Below are 17540 nucleotides of genomic sequence, written 5' to 3'. Positions count from 1 at the left end.
ATAGAGGAAGAACTACACCATACCAAAAAGTACAATACAGACATACAATCAGACATTCTGTGCCTTACTTGGTCAAGTTGTTGTTTGTTATTAATTAGCTTAACACAGATGTATACTGGGCTATTAAATTCAGGTTATCATACCAGGTTTGTTTGCATGGCTTCATACAAGACTAGAAGCTCAGAATGTGACTGTGTCAAGTGTAACAGGGACATCTGGTGGCAGCCAGTAATCTTACAATTCAAAGTTCTAAACCTGCTGAAAGTTCTTTCCCAATCAACATACAAGTCACTTCGGAAAAGGATACACTGTAGATGGATGCTTGATCTGAGTCCAATTAAAAGTATAGCTCTTTCTGAGTGACAGTCATATATACTATTGTATGGGCCAATACCTGAAGTCAGTCCAAATTAGTAGGTACCTGTCAAGTGTACTGTCAAATCGGTGGCAAAATACTATCCTCCAAAATGCAGGTCCAAGGATACATAAAAGGCTGCATGAAATTCAAACAGAGAGTTGGCAGTTTTCCCCACCTCATGTAGGGCGTTAGTGTCAGGCACTCTTACTCTCCTTCCACACTCTGAACAGTGTGTTTTGATCAGAAAACATTCACCAGGCAACCCCCTGGACTCACATGAAGACGGCTCACTGCTTCCAACCACACAAACCAAAGAACCTGCTGTCGTCTGTCTTCAAGCAGTCTTACTGTTGTTTAAATGTAACCATAATATACCATAGCACTAAAAGACAAAAAGACCTCGATTTGAATGGATTCGCATGAGTGACACATATACTGAGGCAGCACAATTACATATTTTCCTACCTCAAGTTGAAAACTGTAAAATAGGTTGGAATTTTGTTAACTTTTGCAAAAAGTGCATTATGCCACTAAAAGCTTCTATGAGCACGTTTTGTGTTTGCAGCCAACAAAGAATCAAGCTTTGTGCAGATGGACTAGAAACACAACCATGGTTTACTCTAATACAGTATGTTCTTACAGAGGTAGTTCTGACTATCGCAACCTTTTCCCATGCTGTTTACTTACTCCAATAATTGGCTCCCTCTCACAGACTTTAATAGGGTAAGGTTACAACATGAAACACACTCTAGAGTAGGCCTGTAGTGAATTTGACAGTGTTTTTACACAGATCAGTGGTGTTTTGTGTTAGCTAAATGCATCTCCTAGGCCCCAATTTAATCAATGGATTAAGGGAAACCACACAAAGGGTTCACATGTTTATGATGTATTCTAAGGACAGATGTGGTTTCGCGACACGAGAAAAACATCTTGGTTGGGGGAGGGTGTTGGTACGACTTTGGTTAACACCTCAGTGTGCGTTTATGTGTGTGTGTGCGTGTGTGTCTGTGTGCATACATGCGTTTGAGTGAAACCTTTAAGTAGATGTCCGATAAAATGTTCCATTACATTTTCTAATTAAACTGGCTGTGTGTGCAGTTGTTGCATCAACGCACAGGTTCATCTCCAGCTGCTCTACTGGTTTAATTCTTTAATCACCTGGCCAAATATCGAAACATATGTTGCCAACCTATTTCTTGAGAGATGGCCATATCTGAAATAACTGTTTGCTGGAAGTGCCAGCACGGCCTGAGTGGAATTCATCAAAAAACACTATGTCTTCCTATCTGCCCAGCGAGCACTGGCGCTCTTGTGGTACCCTACAGTCGCTACATTTAGCTTCACACATTGGGGCAATTTGGGAACGCGAGTCCACTTCAATGAATGAAGAATTGTTAGTGCAGATGTAGTCTTGAAGGGACATCTGTTACTCGAAAAGAGATATTCAGATGGGTACATGGGCAAGCAGCTCGTGATGAATGTCGAAATGAACCCCAAAACCCCAAAATTAAATTGTTTTGTTCAAGAGCCACACAACTGTAGGAAACCCACATACAGTGAAACATACAAAACAAATCTGTTTTTATCAAATGATGAATAAACCTCGTATTAGCTGTCCAAGCGGTCACACATAATTCCTGTCAGTAATTCCAACAATCATACTTTATATTCTAACTAGGCAGTCTAATAAAGGCATGTGACTCTATATTTCTCACCTACTGTTCATTTCCAATACAAAGGGATGTGTAATGGAAAACAATCATTTCTTTCCTATGCAGGACTGTTTCTTTCCGACGACGTCAGGCCGCCTGTGTATCCTGAGAGGGACGTTTCTCTCCTGTTACCGCAAGAGGAGGCGGTTTCCACGGTAACAGCATGAGCGAGACACAGGCTGCCTCAGCCGTGGGTGATTTCACAGCAGACGGATGAACGGGGTCCTAATGAGGAGCGTGTGTGCGCACTCACAACTCAGATGTGCCGGAGCAAGGTAAAACCAACACTGTCTGTCACCCACACACAAACAAAACCCGCACACATTTTGTCTTTGCAAAACGTCCTGCTTTTCAACAGACACAAAGCAATCAACATCAAGTCACCGATGCCAAAGCAATACATGAGTTAAATCCTCCCACAAATGTTCACATTGCAATGCAATAGTACAACTCCATCAGCCGGTACATAAACACAAGCTGTTTTTACTTGCTAATGACGAGCGTGTTCATGACAGTGTTAGTCATTTGTAACTAACTGCTAAAGAATTAACTGTCTAAGTCTAATAATCCTGATGTGTTGTGATGTTTTGGTTCCTGTAAAACATGAAGGGCACCATTCAGCCAAAGGAGTGTTATAGTGTTATAGTGTTATAGAGCAGTGCACGGGACAGCCGACAACACGCCTTTAAAAAATGTATTTCCCTGGCGTTAGCAGAGATCGCCAGTGGTGTAAAGTACTTCAGTAAAAATACTTTAAAGTACTACTTAATTAGTTGTTTGGGGTATTTGTACTTTACCTTACTATTTATATTTTTGACAACTTTTACTTTTACTCCACTACATTCCCAAAGAAAATAATGTACTTTTTACTCCATATATTTTCCCTGATACCAAACAGTACTTACGTTTACATTTCAAATGCTTAGTAGGACAGGAAAATTGTCCAATTCATACACTTATCATGAGAACATCCCTGGTCATCCCTACTGCCTCTGATCTGGCAGACTCACAAAATACAAATGTTTAATTTGTAAACTATGTGTGAGTGTGGCTATTTGTAACAAAAATGTAAAATAATGAAAATCGTGATGTCTGGTTTGCTTAGTGTAAGAAAGGTGAAATGATTTATCATTTATATATTTTAGCAATTACATTTACTGTTGATACTTAATTATATTTAAAAACCAAATACTTTACTTTTACTCAAGTATGACAATTGGGTACTTTTCCCACCAGTGGAGATCGCACTGCGTATGTCGTCTCAAGCGTGATGTAAGTCTGCTATAGTGCACTGCTTAATAATGCAGCCTACTACAGACTGAGTGAGTCTTGTATGAGCCATATTGTGCTGTTTAGCTACTCTGCACTATTGCAGTAACTGCTGGGGGGGAGGCTTTATGCTTGTTGATGCATACCAAATGTTTTGGAGCATAGTCAAGTGTAGTTCTACAGCTTTGATTCTCCACCCTCCACCCAGCCTTTACCACGCCACTTAACAACTTCATAACAACCCCTGAGGAGATGAATGAAGTTATTTTATCTCCAGTCAACCGATGAAACGCTTCTCAAAGCTTACGTAAGGCAAATGCTCCGAAGTGTTACTTTTCCACCTCACTAAAGTGTTAAACACGAAGACATACTGTTGCGGGTGTAAATTCAAACACTGTATAAAATGAACGATAAATCACATCAAAAGGTTTACTGAATCACTAAAATTTCCACTACAGTGTTTCACAGTGCTCCTTTACATGGTCAAGTATCAGCTGTATCACTCCCTATCATTATGGTAGCGGTCTCAGAACACGCTCCAGACACATCCCTTGAGCGTGCATACATACATACATCTGTATACATTGAACATCTCCACGTGTCATTGTAAAACTCACATACTGTATAATTGAGGGATGTTCTGTGTATGTTCTCGTACAATGAATCATGGGATTTCTGCACAGCAAAGTTTGTTCCACTGGATGGCACTGCTGTCTTACTTTTCAAAAAGGGAAATGGAAAATACACTGTTTTCCCCTAATCAGTCTGAAATAACACTGAAGAGGTGTGTGTGTGCCTGTGTGTGTATATACATGTGTCTCAATGCCATACCATAAAAACCTACCACATCCTTAATGCTTTTACAAAACAATTGGAAAATATGATATTGTCTATGCTCAGACATGACGGTTGCCTCCTCTCTTCTACAAGCACTTTCATAAACCTATATCATAACAGCAAAACAGCAATTACTCTAATCAATCATTAGAATCATTTACACTTTTAACATTCAAAGTAGCAATCGGTCTCTTCTATGTAATGTTACAGCAGAGATATGACAGTGGTCTGTGGCTGACCGTGGACATATTGCTCTGAGAAGTGAGTTCAGGCCGATGGCTCCGGTGATGGATAAAAAAGCACAGCGGAGGTGTCATTTCAATGACTTCCTGTATCCATCCTGCTCACATCCCATTAACTAATGACATTTAATCCATACAGGCCCCTCCATAATGCAGTTGTGATCAGCGTGAATTAACCAACGCTGACTGCAGACTTAAATTGAATTTGATCTGGGGGACGATCGGTGTCTGCCTCCCATCGGGACACACTGGGCATGTGGAATGTTCAGCGGGGGTGCTAAAGTTCATCTTGAATCAGAGCATGGTTTATTAGCTCAGTAATCGGGACCTCAACAATCTCCATTAGGGTAAACTCACCGGTTTACGTTGGGCTTTGACCCACATGGGGCCCTACTTCCTATGTAGTGCACAACCTTTTGACCAGTGCACTACATAGGGAATGGGATACCATTTGGGACGCACCCGAGATGTGGCATGGACTGTGAAGCCTACAGAGTGATGGAGAATTGGGTAAACAGACAACTCGAAATCAAACATTGTCACATTATGGTTAAGTGCTGTAGAGGGAGAGAAATGCTGGCTGGCAATCCACAAAGAAGACCATTGAGTTATTCATATCTATCAGTATATCTAAGAAGAACCCCCCCCCCCCCCCCACATCACTGTTTAGTCGAAATCTCTCATACAACGATTCCATTCAGATATACATTATGCTGACGTCCATATCTTAGAGTAGGATAGGCTACATACTCATGATAACTCATGCATTCTCCACACTCAGCCTCTAATAGTGACGTGATGTGCTTGATATGAGACGAGATATAATACAATCTACTAGTAACGCATTGTGGGCATGACATTTTAGGTGACAGATTTCAGTGTGTCCCTCAACAGCAGAGTTAAGTTCATTCCTGATCCGTACTAGAGTCTGAACACTCAGCAAAAGCTGGACAGCTGCAAGCACCAGATGGACATCCCGTTTAATTGCACACAACATAATTTCTACTAAATATTAAAATTAATGACAATAAAGGACATCATAGACTCAGGGTCCATGGGTATGTAGAGGAACAGTGTGTGAGCGTGAATATATAGCAGCCAGGATTTCATAGAGTTTGTTGGTCTCCATAGATCTCGCAGATAAAGTAAAATATTCAGCTGTCAACAACAACAAAAACAGATCAATCCCCCATCAGCATGATGCTACCTTAACTAATTCTTGTTGCAGTTTTATCTACAAGAATGAGGAATACACAACTCCCTGACTCCAGTCCACTTGCCCAAATAAACTCCTTGCATCTCTTCTGTCTGTCTAAAGGTATTCATGTGTCTACAATATAAACTATCCTCACATTACAATCACCTCATCTCACAGTATGTGTGTGTAACATTTACGTGGAGTCTAACCCTCATTGCTGAATGTGGCAAAACTCTCAGTGAGCCTCTCTAAAGCCTTGTTCACACTGGCAGTTTGATGTGACTCAAATCAAAATTCTTGGCATATCCGATTGGGATCGGTTATTTTCCCTTCAGTCTGAACAGCCAAATCGGCTAACCACCTTCATAGGAGGTTTGAAATCTTATACAAATCTGGTTCCTGGCCATGCAACTCATGTCTGACTGGTCAAATCTGATTTATTTGCTCTCAAGTTGTTTTTATATTGTTATTTGGTAGATATTGTTGCTTGTGAGCTACTCTGTTGACAGTTTGAGAAAAACATGTGGTAGCAACTTGCTTGTTAATTGTTTACAAACTAATGAGTTAACGTGCTAGAGAGCTAAACCGCTACCTAGCTAGCTAGTTGACTGCAGTGACTAGCTAGTTGACTGCTGTGACTCACCAAAAAGGACTCGTTTTTAAAGTTGGATCGTCTTATCCTTTGAGGCTTTAAAAGGTGTTCTTACACTATGATTTTGAACATTCAAAGAAACTGGAAACACCAATGGCAAGCATTGTTGTCACCTTAGCTTGCTACATAACTTGTTAGTGAAAGGAATCACGAGCACCACCACCAATCAACCTACACCACTGTGTACACGCCTGTTGTTACTACGACAACTAGCGTAGCCATATCAATTCAAATAAAATTCTATTAGTCACATACACGTATTTAGCAGATGTTATTGCAGGTGTAGCGAACTGTTTGTGTTACTAGCTCCAACAGTGTAGCAATATCTAACAATACACAACCATAATAATCTAAAAAAGTAAAATAATAGAATTAAGAAATATTAGAGCGAGCAATGTCGGAGTCCAGAGTATAAATATATATTGAACAAAAACACAATATAATAAATATAAAATATAAAGTGTTGGTCTCATCTTTTATGAGCTGAAATAAAAGATGTGCAGTTTTGTCACACAACACAATGCCACAGATATCTCAAGTTTTGAGGGAGCATGCAATTGGCATGCTGACTGCAGGAATGTCCACCAGAGCTGTTGTCAGAGAATTGAATGGTCATTTCTCTACCATAAGCCGCCTCAAACGTTGTTTAAGCCTGACTCCCCAGTTGGTGGGCCAATACCCTCCCAGGCCCACCCATGGTTGTGCCCCTGCCCAGTCATGTGAAATCCATAGATTAGGACCTAATGAATTTATTTCAACTTACTTGATTTCCTTATATGAACTGTAACTCAGTAAAATTGTAAAAAATTGTTGCATGTTGCATTTATATTTTTGTTTAGTGTATATACAGTATGATAGGCTGTATAGACATTATGGACAGTATGTGGATAGAATATGTAGTATATCTGAAGAACATGTTGGATAGAATAGTATACGTACAGCAATAGTTAAACATGATAGGCCTTGACAAGAATACAGTATATGCTGTACATATGAAGCGGGTAAAACAGTATGTAAACATCATTAAAGTGAGCCGTGTTCTGTTATTAAAGTGACCAGAATTCCATGTCTATGTACATAGGCCACAGCCTCTAAGGTGCAGGGTTAACAGTCTCATGGCTTTGAGCTGTTTTTAGTCTCAGTCCCAGCTTTGATGCACCTCGCCTTCTGGATGGTAGTGGGGTGTACAGGCCGTGGCACGGGTGGCTGAGGTCCTTGATGATCTTTTGGTCTTCCTGTGACACTGGGTGCTGTAGATGTCCTGGAGGCCAGGCAGTGTGACCCCGGTGATGCGTTGGGCACACCGCACCACCCTCTGGAGAGCCCTGTGGTTACGGACGGTGCAGTTGCCGTCCCAGGTGGTGATACAGCCCGACAGGATGCTCTCAATGGTGCATATGTAAAGGTTTGTGAGAGTCTTATGGGCAAAGCCACATTTCTTCAGCCTCCTGAGGTTGAAGGGGTGCAGTTGCTCCTTCTTCACCACACTGGCTATGTGGGTGAACCATTTCAGACTGTCAGGGAGGTGTATGCCGAGGAACTAGAAGCTTTTCTCCTCCACTGCATGCTCCCTCTTCTGTCTCTTAAATTACACAATCAGCTCTTTAGTTTTGTTGACATTGAGGGAGAAATTATTTACCTGGCACCACTCTGCCAGGGCCCTCACCTCCTCCCTGTAGGCGGTCTCGTCGTTGTTGGTAATCAGGCCTACCACTGTTGTGTCATCTGAAAACTTGATGATTGAGCTGGAGAACACTGTCATGGGTGAACAGGGACTATAGGAGGGGGCTGAGCATGTACCTTCGTTGGGCCTATGTGTTGAGGATCAGCGTTTTGGAGGTGTTGTTGCCTACCTTCACCACCTGGGGCCGACCCGTCAGGAAGTCCAGGACCCAGTTGCACAGGGTGGGGTTCAGACCCAGGGACCCAAGCTTAATGATGAGCTGGGGGCATGGTGTCACAGAGGCATAAACTTAAGAGAGAAACTCTCCAGCCCAGCAGAGACTAGCATCCCCGGTTTTACACCTCTGTTCCTTGGAAACTCCATTGCTAGGGGCAACTATCTCCTAAACTGTGTCATGGGACCTGGTCAGCCAATCAGTGGCCTAGCATGGGAGCAGCAGAACCCCACTCTGTCTCTCAACTCTTCACTTCTTTCGAGGAAGAGGGCAGGTTGCGACAACCTCTGTAAACTCCTGTCTTCCACATCAAATCACATTTGAACCTTTCCACATGGACAATCATGTGGCTTTCCACATGGACAATCATGACTGGCGTTTAGTGCGTCTTTTTCCATAATACCACTTTCACTATCAATTTCACTTCCACCTAGTCCACTTCCTGTTTGCTGTGTGTGTGTGTGTGTGTGCCTGTCTTGACTGTGGCAAGAATTGCATGTTCTGTACACCTGTCTCTTACTTGTCATTTCCGTCCACTTACGGTGACACTTGCACCTATTTCTAAACCGGCACCTCGATTGAAGCCCACCGCCAGTAGGTGGCCATCTTTTTCCAGGTACGATGCTGTTGAAGGCTGAGCTGTAGTCAATGAACAGCATTCTTACATGGGTATTCAGCAAATGACTGCTGGCTGAAAACAACTAATCAGATTTGGTCACCTGCAACTTTCTGTTTGGACAGCAAGTATTCCAAAATAGATTTGAAAAACAAAACTGATTTGAGTGCTAAGGCTTGCAGTGTGAACATGGCTATAGTGTCCGACTGATACAAATATCTAGCTTGGATAATAGACATCGGAAGACCGCGATTGTGACAGTTGTGTCTCTTGACACGTCGTGACCCATCCAGGTTGAATTCTTTGGAGATATATGGAAAGCACATTGACAGCTTTATTAAAAATACACAGGGAGCCATGGCATTTTTCTATCATTGTGGCGCAGTATATAGGAGACAGGAAGCAATAAACCATATACAGTGAAGGGGCATCCTGCCTGGACCTGGAATTTGGTGACTCAATAGTTGCTTTCCACTGCGTGATGGACTTCTTCGATAAGATTGTTTTACTGTTGCATAACCAACCCTGGGAATAAAAACAAGGATTTTTACATCCCAGTGCACACAGCATCCTGGGCTTCCAATAAGAGCAGACAATGCATAGAGGACAGGGATAGTGCAATCACACTGAGAGAATAGACATGAATAGACATGGATCAAGCAGCCATGGACAACAGACATGCCACTCTTTTAAGAACTAGCAATAAAGCAGTGGTAGAAAAACATACAGAACAGATAAAACAAACTGGTTTGCGGGGAGTTTTTTTGGATACAAATAAATCTTTAACCTGTATAAAGAACAAAAATGACAATATATTGTCTGTTTATATATAAGAGACAAAGAAACAGACAATATATTGTTTTTTTTCTTTACACATGGTTAAAGATTTATTTGTATCCAAAAAAAACTCTCAGTGAACATGTCTATTCTCTCAGTGTGATTGCACTATCCCTGTCCTCTATGGATTGTCTGCTCTGTCAAGAGGTTCTATGATCCTGAGTGTGCTGCCAAGCCTACTGTACCGTCAATGAGTGTCATAGCCATGTCTGAATTGTCATGAATGGCTGGACTCTCTTCACAAGCTCAGTCTTTCCGTTTGAGATATTCCTCTATGGATCTATGTATGGTGTGTGCTTGCCAAGCGACTGTATCTACTTTGTGTAGTTTGAGCTACATAGCGAGCAGAACACAACAAAGGCAATCCATCAAAAATACAAACCCTATGCTATTCATTGCATGTACTGACATTTTTGGCAAATATACAGTCACATAAGCAAAATGAAAGGTAATCCATTCCCAGCGCAGTACATTTAGACTGATATGTCATGTGATGCTGTCTCGTGCCACTTTGAGGTAATTGGAAGCTGAGGTTGTGACTACTGTCATTAACTATGACTTTGGGGAGCTTGATGGCCAGGACTCCCATGAGATCTGGCTTATTGTAAAGATGTCTTTATCCATCCTATCTTTCCCCCGGACTAACGTTTTACTATTCAGACCCCCTCCATATAAAAAAATCAATCACATTAAATGATTAGGAAAGATCAATATTTCATTATGAAAGTGCTCATGTGAGCACAGAGTCTGATGTGCTGTGTCTGAAATACAGGAACAGCCAGGACAGTCACACACCAACAAAGATGGAGGCATGGTTTGGTCCTTGGCACCATTCAGAGAGGAGGTCAAAGACAATAAAAATTGGCTTGGGTGGCATACCTTATACATACTGTATAACGGGGTATTTGTAAATAGCCACGGGATGGTTTTGAAGTTATTCAATACATCTTTATTATTTTTATTATTGACAGGGGTTGCGTTTTATATTAAAAGGCAAAAGTTAGTTTTTTTTTGCTTCAACAGAGTGATCAGAGATGTGCAACGATAGTTTTGCTTCACAGAAAATACATTAGTGCAACACATTCAGAAGAAAATAGCTTCATTTTCATCAGATGACAACAGAAGTGCAAAGCTATTTGACTGAAAACTACACACGTAAATGAGCTTACAATGAAAAAGCAAGGTATTCTTTGAAAGAACTATGCATGGCCATCATGTCTAATGTTGATCATAGCATTAATGTAGCCAAGCCATATTTCCTAATGTTTTGCTTGAAGTTAATCTTGAATTTTACCGGAGCCAAGAGAGGTACTGAGAAAAAAGCTACATATCTGTCAGAGCGCTGTCTGCTGATAGAATGCCCATTTGTGAATTCTCATCAGAGTGGAGAAGTGCAACTGAAGGACAAAATTAGTCTTATGCCGAGCAGAAATTACAATAACAAGCATTTAAAAAACACAGCAAGGGATTTCTTATGCATTTTATATATTTTTCATGCGTGAAAAAATAAGAATTCTGCGTTAGCGCGACACCTAAGTTTAACTTGATAGTTTTGAAGTAAGTTACTGAATTAATAAGGTGACAGGGCATCATATTGTTTAATCTTTCTGCCGTGTTTGAGAATTCAAAGCCCTTTGGATGAATTATCTGTACAGATGCATTTTTTCTCCTACCTTCTCGGCCTGTCTGCTCCTTAACCATCTTCTCCAAACAGAGCTGGCAGTCCTTTTGCCCTAGCGACTCCAGACAGATACAGCATGTACACATGCTTTTCCAGAGCAGAAAAGCATGCATCAAAATCTCTCTTGTTCACATTCACTTGTAAATGTCCAAACTCACCAAAAATGACATTAGCTCATTAGCATATTTAGCTAGCAGCTTTGCTATTACTTGTGCTAATTTTGTTAGCATTCTGGTAACGATCTTTGTGTTTTTGTCGTCGTCTTTTTAGCATTTATTTTGCCGCCCCCTTATGTACTATACCGTTAATACCGTAAATCATGGAATGAAAAAAAGGACAGTATGACGATATGAAAATCTGGAAACCGCCCAACCCTAAATGAAAAGGATCCGCAGCAATCAACACAATAAGATGAATGGGGGAAAGCAGGAGGCTACAGATGGCATGACAGAGCTGTAATTAGAGGACCATGTGGCTGTAATTGTGGCTTCATCACCCCTTAACGTTTCCCTCTAAATTAGCTGACCTGTTCTGTCCCCATATAATGACGGCACAAGGGCAGTCTCTCAGTTAATGTCATCCCATCCGCTCGTTATTATCCATCAAACACATTGATATAAATTGCACAGCCATACTGCCAAGTCAGAACATAATCACACCCCCCCCCACACACACACCAACACTCGCATCATCATCATCTTCATCAAAACATTTTGTTACCTGTGTGCCAAGATTCAACGGTCCAGAATGCTAGCAGACCAACGAATAGGATTCCCCCCAAAAAGAAGAAAATACTAAATTAACAATTACATTACAGCATTTTATCAAATTGACAGTTGACGTAAATATTCTGGATAACTAATTCCTTATCACTGCTAAACAGAGCAGTCCACTGCACAAACCAATGAGTTGATTCCTCTCCTTGGAATGAAGGTTGATAGAAACTTTCCCATGCCAAGTGTGGCTTCTATGTCAGGCCTGATTCAAGGCTGGTCAAATCGCCAAGCCTGAAAGGCTCCACAGGACCAATGCTGATTTGGTCCCAGTCTCAATATCACTAGTGCCACTGAACACATGACTAGAAAATACCACGGTTCCCAGAGACAGCTCACAAATACAGTATCTACTTTTCTATCTATCAGACAGTGAGTCATGGTAGAGTTTCTGCTTAGGATACAAGAAAGGTCATTTGAAGGAGAAAAAAAATGATTTCACTGCTCAAATGAAAGTAAATCAATAGGTTAATAGTGCTTAACGATAGCCCTATGTTGGTCAGAGTGATATTCTGTTGTAGGTCCAGACAATTTATGAAAAGGCTTGAAGAAATAAACCCAGTCTCACAGAAGTAAAAATAGAGCACAAAACAGTCAAATATACAGCTCTAAAAACATGACATCTGTATTTTTAGTTGTAAGACTTCTGCATATTGGTTGCAGGCATTACACATTTCACACCTGTCTCACATTAGGATGGCTAATTAAAAATTAAAACGCCTCATTAATGCTAAATACTGCAAAACTGAACACTGCACAACTAGAGTATCACTATTCCCCAGTCCCTCATATTAATGGCCCCTGTTGTGACTGTCTAGATCAAAGACCATGCCACTTTTAGCCCATCTGTAATCTGGGCATTCTTGGGCATCTGTCTGACAGCAGCAGTGGATTTTTGTCCTGGAATTATCTGGGAGGCACTCCTCCAGCTCCAGTCCAGCCAGTGTTTCAGAGAATAGACTGCTGAAGCACCAGCTTCCTGGGAGGAGGAGAGTAACATTGCTGAAATGTCCTCAGGGCAACACTGTGTGAGTAATGAACCCGAGCTCAGCGGTATGGAGGATGGAGGAGAAACTCCCCATAACAACCCACTCTGTAGCATCCACTAAAGAAAGAGGAGAGAGAGGAGAGAGTGCAAGTTATAACTCCTAAATAAATCCACCCATCACTGCCACAGAGAGAAGCAAAACCCTCACTAAAAACTGTCCTGAGACTGTTAAAGAAAGAGAGGGAATGAAAAGAGAGAGCGAAAGAGAAGGAGGGAGAGAGAAGGGAGGGAGAGGGAGAGACGGGGAGAGGGAGAGGAAAGGTATTCACAGAAGACACTCTCCAACATCATGGGAAAAAAACTATTTGGGGTCTAAAACAAATAGTATGTTGCAGTTGCGCAATCACCGTTCTCTCGTCTCCTTCCATCCAGAACTTTCCACCAGGCAACCAGTGAAAATGAAGGGGGCAGTAAAACCACTTATTACACCATGTCTCTCAAATTACTGTAAGCCCATTGATGAAGTGTCTCTCTCAAATGCCAAGGTAATTTATTTCACTAAAACATCCTGAGGTACCAGACTACACTTAGCACAAGCTGACATGGTGACATAATCACATCATGGCACAGATCCACAACGGAAGGCAATGACTGTATCAAGCCAATAGTCAAATTAATACTGAGCGATTAGTGGTGAATTGTCAAGAGACATTCTCAATGAGGAAACTGACAAATTGAAGATTGTCTGTTATTAATGTTGAAATAAGACTGTGGCATCTCATTTGTTGCACACACACACACACACACACACACACACACACACACACACTCCTGCCACAGATGATAAGGTTTTTGAACTGCAGTTCTAGCTGTGACTTTCCTTTAAGTGACCTCTGGAATGCAGTCACCACAGCAACAGCCGCCATTATAGCATCCACATGAACAGAATAGCACCTGTCACCTCAAACCACCGCCATGAAGAGGGGGAAATGGAGATTACAATTCTCCAGCGATAAAGCTCCACAGTGGAGATGTCATGATACTCATAAAACCTAGCTGTCAAACAGGAAAATAGTTCCAATAGTTTTTGCACCATTCATTTGTCCCATAGGGGATTTTAGAAACACTTCAAATAAAGGCTTTGTTTTGTGTAGGCTTACCCTGGCATGACGTTTTGTTAACCATGTGAATATCTCTCAGACAGAGTGACTTTAATAAATATATTCAGCTCTATTTACTCTGTTTCTAAAATTCGATATAATTAGGACCAAAGTAGACATCATGCAAGACCACAAATCCCTGCGAGCTCCTGCACGTCATCTCTATCAGTTTTTGTGTCAATTTTAAACTTGCACAAGACAGTTCACATAACTGTCCATTTAAATAAATGTAGCCAATTGATTAATTACTACATTTAGCTAAGATTAGATGGTTAATCAAGAGATTCTTACCATTGCCTTAATTTGGCAGTCTCATCCAGATCATCACGGCATTAGCAGCTAATTAGCATTTCGTTTTTGGGGGGGGTAAATAAAGATGAATATATTGATAAAAGTTACTTTGTCCTAGAGAGATTTACAAAGTTATCAAAACTGGGTAAGCCTACTCGGAACACAGCCCTCATTTCAATTGTTTCTAAAGACTCCTACGGCAAAATGTATGGTGGAAAAACTATTAGAACCATTTCCCTGTTTGACCGATTGCTTTTATGGGAATTATGACTCATACTGTGCTACTCTATTGTTGGTGTTGATGGCTCTTGGTCTGTCTCGTCCCTGTGACTGGACACTGTAGTCTTCTGTCAATGGCAGCCACAACTCTGATTAGATATGTCTTGCATCTTGTTAACAGTTTGCCGCCAATATGAGCCTGTTAAACGCAACCCTGGCACTGTGATTTACTGCAAAATGAAGTCACAGTTAAATCCAACGGGCAGGAGTCAATATAACACAATACACTGATCAAACGCCTCTCGAACAAAAATTGACGTGGCAAAATGGTAAATAGTGAGAGTATTTAGGAAACAGCTGATGTGTAATTGTAGTGAACAAAAGGGAAACGTGTGCAGAAGCCGGTTGTGCTGTGATTTATGAGTGATGAGTTTACATTTATCTGTTGATAAAATGGTCTCAGGTTATAATGCGTTCCTGTTGGAAATATTAAACCGATGGTTTGGAAACACGTTGAAGTTGTTTCAAGGTCACCTTGTCCTTTGAAGAATGTGTGTTAAAGTCAAAATATTACAGTATGCATAATTATAAAGATTTTTAGTAATCTGACTTACTGGGAGGAGGACTGAACATCAACTGTACTCATGTTGAGCAATAATGAAAAACAGCCATTTTTACTACATTAAGGAGCAAAATAAATGGATGATACAAAGGCAATTAATTCAGGATGGAACCCTTTAATTAAAAAACAAAAAACAAAACCAAAAATTTTTTGCATAAAATGACATGCCCAAATCTAACTGCCTTTAGCTCTGGACCTGAAGCAATGATATGCATATTCTTGGTACCATTTGAAAGGAAACACTTTGAAGTTTGTTGAAATGTGAAAATAATGTAGGAGAATAAAACCCATTAGATCTGGAAAAAGATCATACAAAGAAAAAACTTTTTTTTTTGTACCATCTTTGAAATGCAAGAGAAAGGCCATAATGTATTATTCCAGCCCAGGCACAATTTAGATTTTGGCCACTAGATGGCAGCAGTGTATGTGCAAAGATTTAGATTGATCTAATGAACCAATGGATATCTGTTCAAAATGTTGCATCAAGACTACCCAAATGTACCTAATTGGATGATTAGTACATTTTCGAGTTCATAATTGTGCACTCTCCTCAAACAATAGCATGGTATTCTCTCACTGTAATAGTTATTTTAAATTGGACAGTGCAGTAAGATTAAACAGAATTTAAGCTTTCTGGCCATATCTGATATGTCTATATCCTGGGAAATGTTCTTGTTATTTTTTGTTACTTACAACCTCATGCTAATCACATTAGCCTACGGTAGCTCAACCGTTCCGATGGGGGGGGTTGGTCCTGTTTTCCAGTCAAATCAAATCGAATGTTATTTGTCTCATGCTCCAAATACAACGGGTGTAGACTTTACCTTGAAATGCTTGCTTAACAGCCCTTCAACAGACTTAAAAATAATAAAATGCAAAAAATACAAAGAGTAGCACAAGAGGAATAAAATACATAAGAATGAAGCTACAGTATATACTGGGAGAATCAGTACCATATCACTGTGCAGGGGTACATAAGAGGTACTGTAGCCACACTAAAACTAGAAGCGCCACTTTGGTTTGATGTAAACCCTAAATGAATCAAACATATGAATAATAGCCCTTTTCATTTGTGTTCAAATGTGTTTAGATTGCAAATATTCTGTCAGATTCCGTTGTATAACATTTCTTGTCGACCATCAGAGCATAGATTTTCCCACTCCTAAGAAACTATTGCCACTGAGCCCGAGAGACACTAAGAATATCATGGGGTCTCTGGGGAGCAGAGAGGTCTTGTACAAGTCTCTGCAAGGTCTGATGGGGGTGCAGAGGGGTGCAGCTTGAACAGGGGGGTGCAGCTTTTACCCTGAATGGGGTGCAGCTTGACCAGGTCAAAATGTCATCAATAAGGGGATGGATAAGGGGATGGACCCCAGGTGGTGAGGGTAGGTAACAACATCTCCTCCCCGCTGATCCTCAACACTGGGGCCCCACAAGGGTGCGTTCTGAGCCCTCTCCTGTACTCCCTGTTCACCCACGACTTAAGTTCCTCGGCATACACATCACAGACAAACTGAATTGGTCCACTCACACAGACAGCATCGTGAAGAAGGCGCAGCAGCGCCTCTTCAACCTCAGGAGGCTGAAGAAATTCGGCTTGTCACCAAAAGCACTCACAAACTTCTACAGATGCACAATCGAGAGCATCCTGGCGGGCTGTATCACCACATGGTACGGCAACTCCTCCGCCCTCAACCGTAAGGCTCTCCAGAGGGTAGTGAAGTCTGCACAACACATCACCGGGGGCAAACTACCTGCCCTCCAGGACACCTACACCACCCGATGTTACAGGAAGGCCATAAAGATCATCAAGGACATCAACCACCCGAGCCACTGCCTGTTCACCCCGCTATCATCCAGAAGGCGAGGTCAGTACAGGTGCATCAAAGCTGGGACCGAGAGACTGAAAAACAGCTTCTATCTCATGGCCATCAGACTGTTAAACAGCCACCACTAACATTGAGTGGCTGCTGCCAACACACTGACACTGACTCAACTCCAGCCACTTTAATAATGGGAATTGATGGGAAATGATGTAAATATATCACTAGCCACTTTAAACAATGCTACCTTATATAATGTTACTTACCCTACATATTCATCTCATATGCATACGTATATACTGTACTCTATATCATCGACTGCATCCTTATGTAATACATGTATCACTAGCCACTTTAACTATGC

General features: G+C 41.2%; 1 protein-coding gene across 1 annotated transcript in view; it reads right to left on the bottom strand.

Moving 5' to 3' along the window:
* Positions 1-17540, bottom strand: part of LOC135546205 (limbic system-associated membrane protein-like) — a 474265-nt gene that overhangs the window by 215848 nt on the left and 240877 nt on the right. The window lies entirely within an intron of this gene.

The sequence above is a fragment of the Oncorhynchus masou genome, chromosome 9, assembly GCF_036934945.1.
Source record: "Oncorhynchus masou masou isolate Uvic2021 chromosome 9, UVic_Omas_1.1, whole genome shotgun sequence".
Taxonomy (NCBI): domain Eukaryota; kingdom Metazoa; phylum Chordata; class Actinopteri; order Salmoniformes; family Salmonidae; genus Oncorhynchus; species Oncorhynchus masou.
This window is presented reverse-complemented; position numbering and strand designations above follow the sequence as displayed.